We start from the raw sequence: 12,500 nt of genomic DNA, 5'->3' as shown, positions 1-12,500 counted from the left end.
TTTGTTTACCCACGGAACACCTTAGAGCGCTAAGGAATCGTTCGTCATGTGCCCGTGCATTCCGGATCGAATTGGAATTTAGCAGTGTTGGTTTTTCTGGAGAGGGGAAAACCGGAGTACCCGGAGAAAAACATCTTGGAGCAAGAAGAGAATCAACAACAAACTCAACCCGTGTATGACTCTGGGAACCGGAATCGAAACCGGGCCACATTGGTGAGAGCATTCGCTCTCACCACTGCGCCACCCCTGCTGTGGAATTGTGTTGACTTAAAGGTTGTGAATTATCGACAATTACCATGAAGACAAAAAAGTAGCAAAACACATTGTGCACCTCCTGGCTATAAATTCCAGAAGAAATACGGCCATCTGTTTACAGAAAAACTCGGCATTCCCTATGGTAGTAAGTTGATGAGATTTTTGCTTCCTGAACGTGTGGTGCGAATTTGCATTTTGCATGAGGGTTTCGATGTACGAATTAAAGAAAAAATTCTCACTGGAAAATAAACGAAAGTTTCCTTATGAAGTTAAGTACCAAAAACAACCTGACAGACCTCTTCTCAGATTGAACAACATACAGAGATGTGCTTCATGTCCCCTGAACTGCACAGGCTCTAGTTAAGAGTGGATAGTATATCACTGCGTGTTACTCGTGTTACATTGCATTTACCTTGATTGAATTCCACACACTACAGTCAGATACCCATTTTTCCAGGTAATGCAAATTACTCGAATTGCGCTTGACTTTTTCTGTGTGTTTCTTACACTCCGCACCCACCTCGCGATTGCCTCACCTCACGTTGTGCTGGCTATGATATTTACCTACGCCAGAAAAAAACCTGGAATGACGTTGAAGTTCCTCCGCCTTTCGAAAGATTTTTTACTATTGTGTATTATGTGTGCTGTAACTTTAGGCGAGCTTTGTAAACTTTATTAGCAGGAGAGGGTTTTTCTTTTTTGTGCACGTGCGGGACCAATTTAAATGTTACACAAACCTATAAATGCGCTAAGGGATTTCAGGTGTACACATTTGGGACAGATGGGTCTTTTGATTGTCTAATGGTAATAATTACATGCAAATGCGGTTAACTGGCCAAAGTCTTAAAGCAAGAGAGTCATACATGTTTACTGTCATTCAATTCTTGGGCTCGCTTTCAGTGCGTAAGGTGTTGGTTTGGTTAGTTTTGATCTGCATGTCTTGGCGCCACTTGTAAAGCTATGCTGACAACAGTGGATTCATCAAAAGGAAAATTTTAGTAGAGAGGTAAATAGCGAAGGTACTTTCGGTGTTGCTTCTTAATTTACTCATTGACCGAATTCACACTAGAGACGAGTAACCCGTCTTGGACGGGTTTCTCGTCTGAGACGAGTTTCCCGTCTTAGTGTGAAATCGGGTCGGGACGGGTTTTAGACGAGAAACTCGTCCAAATTTACCCGTCCACTTATCCGTCTAAGTCGACGAGTTTTTAAAGACGAGTTTCCCGACTAGATGAGAAACTCTTCAAAATGCATCACGAATTCACACTTAGAAGGGTTTCCAGGTCGAGTTTTAGGAGAAAATGCGCCGATTAGAATTCTGGCTAGGTAACCACGCACATCTCGCACCAGTACCTCGGCATCTTAACCCGTCCTAAAAACTCGTCCTAATGTGAATTCATGTCGGTAAGTCAACTAACTTTTTCATCGCGAATTCACACTAGGACGGGAAACTCGTCAGACGGGTTACCCGCCTGACGAGTTTCCCGTCCTCTAATGTGAATACTGCTATTGAATGATTGCTTAAGTTTATCTTCATTAATAGTTGGTTGACAGCTGCCATATCGTGTTGTGTAAATGTCAAGCTAAACAAACCGCCTCGCTGTAAATGTTCGTTCATATCATATTATCGTATATCATATCTCTTTATTTACCCTCGGATTTTAGAGTAGCTTGATGTAGCTAGTATCTCTGAGCATTTACCCTCCCAATCATGATATACCACAGAAGACAAACCACAACACCGTGGACTACATGCACTACGTGCGTCATGTAATCTTCGTGTGTTTCCTGACGAAGATTGATATTTGAAACAATGAATTTTAAGTTAAGGATTTGGCCAGCAATGTATCTCTTATCAAACTGAACCAAGTTAGTTTGATGTGCTCCTGGTTAGTGATAGTATTCAGTGTGTGTTAACACAAGTCCTGCAGTGAATCTTATAAATTAACTTTAAAGTTCTCTCCAACTTTGGGTATTCTGTAATTGCTCCTTTTTTTAATAGTTAAACAAATTAGGGAAGGAAGGTTTGCCATTTGATAGAAATTTGCAACGATTTGGCAATAATAATCGGTAATTCTTCATCTTGCCAAAATTGGGTCAATTGTATCGCACATCGAGTGGTTTTTTTCCCTTTTCTTTATGGTGATTAATTTCCGTTGAGTGAAAGAGAAGGCCCGTTTTTCATCCGGTGCACGTGATTATCCTAGAGATCAGTTTTCATAGTGAACGACCCTGCCTTGTCCAACAGTTTATGCTTTTTAATTCCCGAATTTCGCTGCTTCGAAGATATATCGATACTCTTTTCGGAGCCTGGTCAAAGTAAGTTCAAGTAGTTATGTTTGCCGATTTGAAAATTTGGTTTTTCTGATTTGAGCCATTCGAATATTCATCCTTAGCGGCAGGTTTTCTTCTGTTGTCTCCTGGTTCGGAGCGAACAAGTCACAAACATTTGAGCATTGTTGCGACTCGTAAGATTTGAACGGATGGCTACTAGTTATTGATAGTGTTAAAATAATTGTGTTCGAGTGATCATATCTCCGGTTTTTAATTCGGGTTAGTCAGCCTTGGCTTATCACGGCCCTAGGATGTTTTCTTTTCTTGTTGATGTTATTGCAAGCGCCGGAACACGCACGACTTGTAATTTGTGGTCGTTCGTCCCTGTACGCACGCTGTTCTCTTGTTGTGCCGTGGCCACTATTGTCCGCGTCCATAGTTCTATGCAAACTACTCCTTTGCTGTGAGCATCTTTCCTTTGTTCCTAAAAGAAGGCTGTGCGTAGTTCTATCACACTGGTACAGCTGGCTCAGTGATATTTCAATGCTCGTCAATAACTAACCCGACCCTAATCACTTTCGGGTAATTTTCAGGGAGTGCTGTCTTTACATTTTCTGTTGTATTCCCAAAAAAATGTTTGACGTCGATCTGCAACTAAAAAGAGCTTTACACGGTGGCAAGTCTAGAGTTTACTACATTAAATTGGAAAAGCTGACGAATTCGCAACAGGTGTTGTCTATGTAATCTGTCCTCTAGTTAAAGTTACAGGTAAATTTTCTGAACACTTTTTCACTCGGCTATTGCTGTATCGCGAAAGGTGCTCGGTTGCTTGTTGCCAAGCTGAGGTGTTATTATATTGATTTGCGTATGCGGGCTTTTTTTGGACTGTAAGCTCACTGAATTGATCGTACTTTAGTTAATTATGAATTGCTTTTGTAAATGGTGACAGTTTTTGTGCGTTAGGGCTAGATATCTCCTTCTTCAGTCACCCCCTTTAAGCACACAACGAATAAAACGTAGCCGGCGAGAACTGAGTTTAAGATGCCCGCCGGATTTGAATTTTTTGCAGCCCCTTGCCCAATTGCTCCGTTCTTTGTTCCGAAATTCCTTACGAGAGTTGTCGCTGTCCTTTTATCTCATTTTGCGCATTTTAACCAGCCAGCCTAAAGGAGGGAATCAGGGTGACGTGTGTGCAAACGTTTGCCACTGTTGATCATGTGCTTTGTTTTCTTACATTGCTTTTCAGGAATACATTCTTAACAGACCACAACAACTTTTTCTAGCAAAAGACTGCGCTACAACATTCATCAAAAACCAAATTTGGTAAGTTTACTTACATTTATACTAGTGGCAGCAGAACATTCAGGAGTTAACCTGAATGAAGTTAGTTTACTTTTTTAACAAGAGAAAAATTACGCTCATGTTTTATGACATTGCATTAATGATTATCGCGTAAGCGTGTGATATCAGCAGAACAGCAGTCTATTAAAGATCTTGCAATTTTTCTATGAACTATTGTTATTTGACGATAAAAACTGTGATAAGATATTTTTAAAAAGCATATTAAGAAAGGTTTTTTAAAAAACGACGCGAACGTTTCGACGTTGAGCTAAACATATCTTTCATACCTAATGGTCCTCGAGGAATTTTTGTATTCGCTTCTTTCCCATTCCCATAATGCAATACGTTTTGGGGGTTTCTTTGCATCATCAAACAATACAAATTACTTGCTCTTGGGACTGTATCATGCTTCAGTGAACTGGTATGAGGGTGCCCTATACTTTATACGTGAAGCGTGATGGGGCGATATATTTTCTCGTGAATTAATTTTCTTTTTATTCGTGATTCGTGTTTAAAGATGGTAAGATCGTTTCATGTCCACGCGAACGAATTTTTTTAATTAAACGTGACTCGTGAATGAAGATTTGAATTAAACGTGATTCGTGAACCACTGTGTTTTGCGTGATGAATTTCCAGCCATTTTATTGTTTTAAAAATGTACGTATTGTTTTCGAACGGCTTTGATCAGGTTTTGATAGGACATGGATTTCATTTGGATCGATAAAAGTCATAAAATAGACCACCAATGGTTTTTGAACAAATAAGGTAAGACATTACGCCATCTTTTGTCGCGTATGCCGACAGACAACCTCAGAAAGATTTGAACCACGTGCTCTGACGTAGAGCTGGTTTGAAGTGAACCGGCTTCAAAAGAGAGAGGTGAATTGAACCAACTAGTGTCATTAGAGCGGGAATAGTCGGAATATTGACCAATATTTTGGCTTTCGTGCACAGACGCTACATACATGAATACAACGGACTAACCGTGCGTGACTGGTGCAGGAAATAAGGAAAACAACTTATACCGCAAATACTGAATACGTTCCAATCGGTGAATTCAACGACAGTCCATTAACTCAGGAGACCTCAGAAGACTAACAATCGAATTTTCAGTAGAAAAGCAGTCATCTACGGCGAACGACGGCGAATGGAGGCGTGCAAACACACAAATCTTAGATTATTTTTCTTACTCTAGAAAAGACTAGAAGTAGTAAAGGGTCGCATTAGTTAGAAGTCGAAATGTGGCTCCATCAAACAAGGACAAGTCCAGAGATTCCAACCCTCCCGATTTGATGTGTTCCCTCCCGCTTTCCCGATTTTTATCAGATTCTCCCGATTTATCATGAAATTCTGAAAACAAGGAAAAAATTCTTAGTCTTACGTACTTTTTTGCGATCTGAGTGTAAAACGTTTAATACGTATCCTCAGGAGTATCCTATAATGTCTCGCCCAGTCTCCCCATCGAATACCCTGTGTTGAGCAGACTCGCCCGCAGTCTTACTCAGTCATAAGAATAAAGACCTTATAGAATATCACAAAAATGGTGTCAAAATGCAGGAAATGCCACTTGAGAGAAACTGAATTTGCAAAATATCCTGGGGGAGGGGGTTACCCCCGGACCCCTCCTACAGGCTCGTGCCTTCGGCGCTAAAAAATTCTCCCTAATTTCCTTCAAAACTCAAAAGGGGTTGGAATTTCTGCAAGTCAGACAGACCTGCGATTTAGATGACCACTTAATCGAAGAGTCAAACTCGGAGGGTAAACACCTTTATAGAAAGATTACAAGAAGTGAAAATATTAATGCGTGAATTTCATTTTTATTTTTACGTGAAAAACGTGATCGTCTCAAATTTCGCGTGAACGTGAAAGAATTTTGAATATTATTTGTGACGCGTGAAAAGGCGAAATATTTTTGCGTGACCGAGTTTTACAAAGGGGTATAGGGAACCCGCTGGTATGGGCGGCCGTCACCGCCAAAAATACGAAGTATGTCAAATGGAATACAGCAACTTGAACTGGATCATTGGTGCAGTGCAGAGCTGACCAAATGATTTAGAAATGATCCAGCCTAAATACAAGTAGTCCTGTTGCCTTTTGTTAAATGGTTCACTCAAACCCTAAACGAAATAGGAAGATAGAAAATTCTCAAGTCATTACTGTTAAAACGGGAAAGACTAAATGAAACCGTTTTGTGGAAATGAAAATCGGTTCATCTTCCAAACACGAACCAGTATAGAGTGTTAACGAACGGTCCGGTGTGATGTTACTAAATGGCTTACCTAGACCTCAGACCTTCGATGTTCAATGTAATATGAAACCGTTTAACGAAATGTCGATTGATTGGGTGTAATTACAAATGCTTCATCGAAACAACAAATGACTCTGAAAGGAACTCATATGGTACAGATATGAATCCATCTAAAATGAAATGGTTTATGCAAAGGAAAAATGGTTTGCCCTGATGTGCCAGACCTTACTGGTTTTTCCGGCGCATTTTCGCTTCATTTTTGCAAAATACGATCAATTGTATCACACAATTGTATTGATATGTTTCCTTTCAATTCAATTAAATCAAATCCTTTTGTATCCGGCCTACTGCGCACGTGATTAACTTGGAGATCAGTTTTCCTAGTGAACTCTGATCACGCGCAGTAGTCGAAAAGAGCTTGTCTTGCGCAACCGTTTACGCTAGTTTTATCCAGATTTTCGATGCGTCAGTGACGTATATGAAAAATCTATCCGGAGCTTGATCAAAGTAAGTTGTCGTGTTTGTTGACTGTCTGGTTTTGCTTGGCTAAACTGCAGAATACCCGGCCACGTATTTACATATCGATGGTATGTGTTGTTATATGCTGCGTTCTATTGCTTTTTCGAAGCGATAAATTAGTTCACTTCATTGGTAGTTTCTCCATTTACATATTAATCGTTAGCAGTAGGTTTCTTCTGTATTGTTTCTTGGTTCGGACAGAACAAATCACAAAGACTATTGAGGGTTACTACGACTAGTAAGAGATTAGGTACCTGCAGTCTGCGTAGCAAGGGCTAAAAGGGGATAGAAAGAGGGAGACAGAGCGAGTGCTCTGCCTCCTTTTCCTTCCCTTTCAGCGCTTGTTACGCTCGCTAAGATATCTCCACCCTCTTTCAAGTCAAGTCAGTCAAGTCAGGTCAAAGGGTTAGGGTTAGGGTTAGGGTTAGGATAAACTTGCAATAATTAAGGGTTAGCAGTTGCCACTTTGCTGCTCTTTTTACTAAAATAAATGAAGAAATGACAAAATTATTTTGTTTCTCGCCTTGCGTTTTCTTTCAATCTGAAGACAGCATATTGTAGCGTAATTTCGCTGCGATGTTACGTGCACAACCCTATTCCTTCGATATCATTCGCCATTTTCAGCGGTTTCTTTCAACACAAGTATTGTGGACTCATATTTTGTCTTGGTACACCGCTGACAACACAATGCAGCGCGACGATTTTGCGACTAAATTTTGCGAAATTGCGACTAAATTTTCGTATCTTGTCGCAAAATTGCGGCTGGATTTTTTCCTTGATTTCAAGCCTTGAACTTACAACTGTATTAAACAAGCCGCTAAACTCGTTGGATCCATTGATGAATTAGCAAACTTGTTGGTTCGATCGACGGCAAGAAACAGGTTCCCAGGGGGAAGCACCCTCTGTGCAAGTATTCACGGTTAAATAAAACCAAAACGCAGGGCTAATAAGTCCAATAATTTCATCTTCGTTCACTATTTGATAAGTGAAGAAACTGGTTCGATTGGTATGGCGCGCCTTTCCAGTCAATATTCAAACAGCTTTATTTTGTAATGCATGTATTAAATTTCTGTGCCGTAATTTTTCTTTCCTTTGTATGTTTTTTTTTGCTTTGATATATTTTATATCTCTTCCCATTAATTTCAATGTAAGTGCTAAGCACGTATATTATTTTTTATCTCTTTATTTTATATTCGTTCTATATGTGTATTTATATTTGTGCCGTTTTTTTTTTTTTTTTTCATTCTTATTAAGTACGCAACACGTGATTGCATTACCATGATTCACGTGCGTCATTTTCCGCCATTTTGGCCGCATGTCGTGAGGCCGCGGATGCCTTGCAGGTTTTGAGTCATTTAAGACTAGTTTTTCACTAAAAAACGTTGTGGCTCGGCTGGATTCAACGAAGTTAGTCTCCCTCTGTCAGGCTATAGACAAAAATTTGAAAGAATGTGACAGACCTGCACGATTACATGTAAGACTTGACACCGCTGGGTTGTACGTACTGACAAATGGTAGGGTTTTCTCGCTAGTTTTGGCTTTTTAAGTGCCGACTGCCTTCCAGAAAAATTGACCTCAGATGGTGTTCTCTCGATGAAATGCGTACGGTAGCCTCGCCTTTCAAGACGGGAATTGAATCGAGATAGTGCCTCCTCAAAGAGTTTGTTCGGCGAAGCCTACTAGCCTCTCCGTTTTTAAAACCCTTCTTGACACCGGGGCGGGTGACAAGAGGAAAAATGCTTCGATCAGTGTATTGGAAGGTTTCAGTCGGCGCGGCTGGTGATATGTTTTGATGTGGTGAATAGATTCCTTGTGGAATCGTTCTCCTTTGTATACTGTTGTCGGTCTAGGAAAGTGATCTCCTTCTCTGAAATTTAAGCGGTTAACTTTATCGTTAGGTTGAAGTTGTTAGCTTGTGCAATGAACACGGGTTGATTTCCTGTTTATCTACATCCCGAAATATAAGCGACAGAAACCGACGTTTCGGTGCATCTTGCGCCATTATCAAGGTTACATAAAGATAAAATGCGGTTTGTGAAAAGGCTAAGTTGAAACGAATTTGCATAAAAGAGTGCCAAGCTAATTACATGAATACTTTAGCACGAAGAGAATCCGACTATACATTTAATGCTGGTTTAAGATATTGAATACACAGTATTTCATTAACAAGGCAGTCAAAATTGTTCGTGCATGGTAGTACATGGACTGTAGGTTTTGTTCACAGAAATTGAAACAAAGATGCTAAGTCAGAGTAACGTTAAACCAACCACATGGAAACGTTTCATCGATAAAGTTTTCTCACTATGGACGCAAATAAACGGGAAATCAACCTGTTCCTTCCACAAGCTAACAACTTCAACGTAACGATAAAGTTAACTGCCTAAATTTAAGAAAAGAAGATCACTTTCCTAGACCGACAATAGTATACAAAGGAGAACGATTCCTTAAAGAATCTACTCACCATATCAAAGCATATCACAAGCCGCGCCGACTGAAACCTTCCAATTCACTGATTGAGGCATTTTATCTCTTGACACCCGCCTGGTGTCAAGAAGGGTCTTATCAACAGAGAGGTTAATAGGTTTCGCCGAACAAACTCTTCAAAAACAACATTTGAGGAGGCACTATCTCGATTCAAAGCCCGTCTTGAAGGGCGAGGCTACCCTACGCATCTTATCGAGAAACACCATCTGAGATTAACTTTTTTGGAAGGCAGTCGGCACTTAAACAAAAGACAAAACTAGCGAGAAAACCATACCATTTGTCAGTACGTACAACCTAGCAGTGTCAAATCTTAAAACAATACTGACGCGTTAAAGCAAACTGTAAAATGAAGGTTTTATAATTACATGTATCTGAAACAACAAACCCGCAAAAGGGAGACCGTGCAGATCTGTCACATTCTTTCAAATTTTTGTTTATAGCCTGACAGAGGGAGACTGACCTCGTCAGTTGAATCCGGCCGAGCCGCAACGTTCTTCAGTGAAAAACTAGTCTTATATGACTCAAAACCTGCAAGGCATCCGCGGCCGCACGACAGGGTCGTCACTTATTTCTATCCCTCAAACTGACATTTCCCTTTTTATTCAACTTACACGACGTACAATCTACTTTAGACTTCAAAGCTACTTCAAAGAAACAAACATTTTAAACAAGCTGAGAAGATTCACAATAGGCGAGGCAAAGAGTTGAACCCGGATTAGGGTTAGGGTGACCCTAACCCTAATCCTTAGGCTTCACCTTGCAGTTTCCGATATCCACTAGACTAACGAGACAAACTCCTAAAAAATCGAATTTTTTAGAGTATTGACATAGTAGTACCCAGCAAAACAATTGAAAGTTAATCGTCTTCAACGGGGTTTTTAGACCTAAATACTGTAGATCAGCGCGGCTTAGCTTAGAAACGCTCTTTCTTGTTTAACTTAAGCTCAAATAGCCCTTTTCACAGTTACAAGGAAGGATTACGTTTTTGCAAACGTTGGCCGTGTAGCACATATTTGAACAGACTTAACTGATTAGAGTGCAATGTGAAGTGCTAGTTTTATACATTAGACTCTAATCCTTCCTTGTTATTGTACATGTTCATTGCCGTGACTTTAAGATCTTCAGTTCCCACGGCCTGCTCCCGTCTGACCTTGTAGCTCAGTCGGTAGAGCAGCGGTGATCTAACCCAAAGGTCGTGGGTTCAATTTCCCACCCTGGCCAGAGCGGTTTCTCTGTCCTTCTGTGGGCCCATTTCCATTAGTAGAGCTAACGCTCACATGGTTCATTTGGGGTAGAAACCTAGCACTTCACATTACACTTTACTTAGTCAAGTCTTTTCACGGTTAGTTTTTCTCATTTGCATTACAATGAAATCTAACGTGTGTGTGAGGCAATTTCGGGTTAAAACTACAAAATAGCCCGAAATTGCCTCACAAACATGCTAAATTACATTGTAATGCAAATGAGAAAAACTAACCGAGAAAAGGACTATTCTGCCTGTTTTCGTTCGTTTTACAGCGGTAAGCTTGTCATATTAAGATGGGATATTGCGTCGTGTAATTGTTACGAAATGTCCAATGTCAGTTTGAGGGATGGCCACAGACCGAATGCATAGAGGCCAAAAATGCATTCTTTTGTTTATGTGCTAATTAGACTCACTAGCCTCGCTCTCAAGTAACATTTCTTTTGTATTTTGTACATGCAAACGAGGCTAGTGAGTCTAATTAGTACATAAACAAAGGAACATTTTTTTGGCCACCATTTATGCATTCGGTCTATAAGTGTTGACCGCACGACAGGCGCGGGCCAAAATGGCGGAAAATGACTCACGTGAATCACGGTAATGCGATCACGTGTTGCATACTTAATTAGAATGAAAAAAAATACAGCACAAATATAAATACACATATAGAACGAATATAAAATAAAGAGAACAAAAAACAATAAATGTGCGTAACACTTATATTTAAATTATTGGGAAGAGATGTAAAATATATCAAAGCAAAATAAAAAACCTATAGAAAGGAAACAAAAATTACAGCACAGAAATTTAATACATGCCTTACAAAATAAAGCTGTTTGAATATTGAGTGGAAAGGCGCGCCATAGATTGGAGAAGTTTCGTGAACATTGCGAGAGTACTGTGCTTGATCAGCACTTCATTGTCTACTCCTGATGTTGCATGTGATTTAGCCTGTTCCAGGCTCTCAGATGGTAGGGAAAGAGAAAAAAATACGTGCGAAAAATGAGTGGGGGCTTGGGTCGAGGCGAGGCGGGGTAGCCTGTAAGCATCTCTTCAAATTCTTCATTCCGCCCACTTTGCAAATAACCTTTCGCATGTCAAAATGTCAATGTCAAAGTGTTGAAAATGGGCGGCCTTGTGTGGTTCCACGCGAGTTCAAGCGGGATTCTTTTATTGTTGTTCAGAGGTGATGCGTTGATTCTCTAAAGGCTATATTTCTAAGTTCTTCAGGTTTTCCAAAAAAAACGTGACGTGTTTGGGAACCAAGATTCCTCGAGTTTCCTTATTTAGCGTTGGCCGATGTTGCTGCTTCCTTTGGGTTGGAAGGTGCGGAACGAAAAACTTTCCGTTGTCACTGTTGTCTCACTTGTGCGAGGACGTTAGCTAGAATTTAAGGCACTATTAAGATAATAACTTTACCAGCAAACAAAGGCATTGTCAAAGCGCTCGGGAAACGAGTGTCAAGGAAATCACCGACCGGAGATTCAGCAAATTCGACCACAAGACACGACCAATTCCAAAACTGCTAGTTCCCGACGCTCTGTTGACTTTTCCGAGGAAAACAGAAATCCAACCATTGAAGTTTCTGGCCTAGATGATAAGATGGTCTCATCAATGAAATTCAGCTCTGATGCTTCAGGACAACCGATAATGAATGTGAAAGATCGATATTTCATGTGGATGAGTTCAATTGCATTTGCAGTATACAGACACGTAGCCATCACCTTCGCTTCCTGAAATCGCTTGATATTTTAAAGCTTTAAGACAGCAAAAGATTTTATCATTTCAGTGGTCACATGCAACGGAGATACACGCCTGTTTCCGGGAAATTTTTGCGCTATTGCAAAGTGGTTTTTTCTTCTTTCTCTCATTTTTTCGAAGGCGATGAGATCATCACGCAGAAATTTAATTGAGCTTAGCTGGTGAATTCGAATACCCTGCCAAGTATTTGCGTAAGAAAGAATAGCATAATATTGTATTTTTTCTCGTTCGTCAGGGTTATCAGAGAGCGCCGTTGAATGCTAACAGTTGTGGCGTGCAGGGGGACATAATAGTTGTGCGTGTGCGATAAAATTCAAACTATATATCGTACTTGGTGATGCTATATTGTAAGCGGTGTCCACCGATGTATCAACA

At 40.3% G+C, this 12,500-nt stretch overlaps 1 long non-coding RNA gene across 1 annotated transcript in view; it reads left to right on the top strand.

Moving 5' to 3' along the window:
- Positions 1 to 12,500, top strand: part of LOC137983002 (uncharacterized) — a 31,570-nt gene that overhangs the window by 4,480 nt on the left and 14,590 nt on the right. The window contains exon 2 of the long non-coding RNA XR_011118877.1: positions 3,776 to 3,852. This is a non-coding gene — a long non-coding RNA (uncharacterized lncRNA). The remainder of the gene's footprint in view (positions 1 to 3,775; positions 3,853 to 12,500) is intronic.

Source organism: Montipora foliosa, chromosome 13, assembly GCF_036669935.1.
Source record: "Montipora foliosa isolate CH-2021 chromosome 13, ASM3666993v2, whole genome shotgun sequence".
Taxonomy (NCBI): domain Eukaryota; kingdom Metazoa; phylum Cnidaria; class Anthozoa; order Scleractinia; family Acroporidae; genus Montipora; species Montipora foliosa.
Note: the sequence above shows the minus strand (reverse complement) of the source record. Positions and strands in the feature narration are given on the sequence as shown.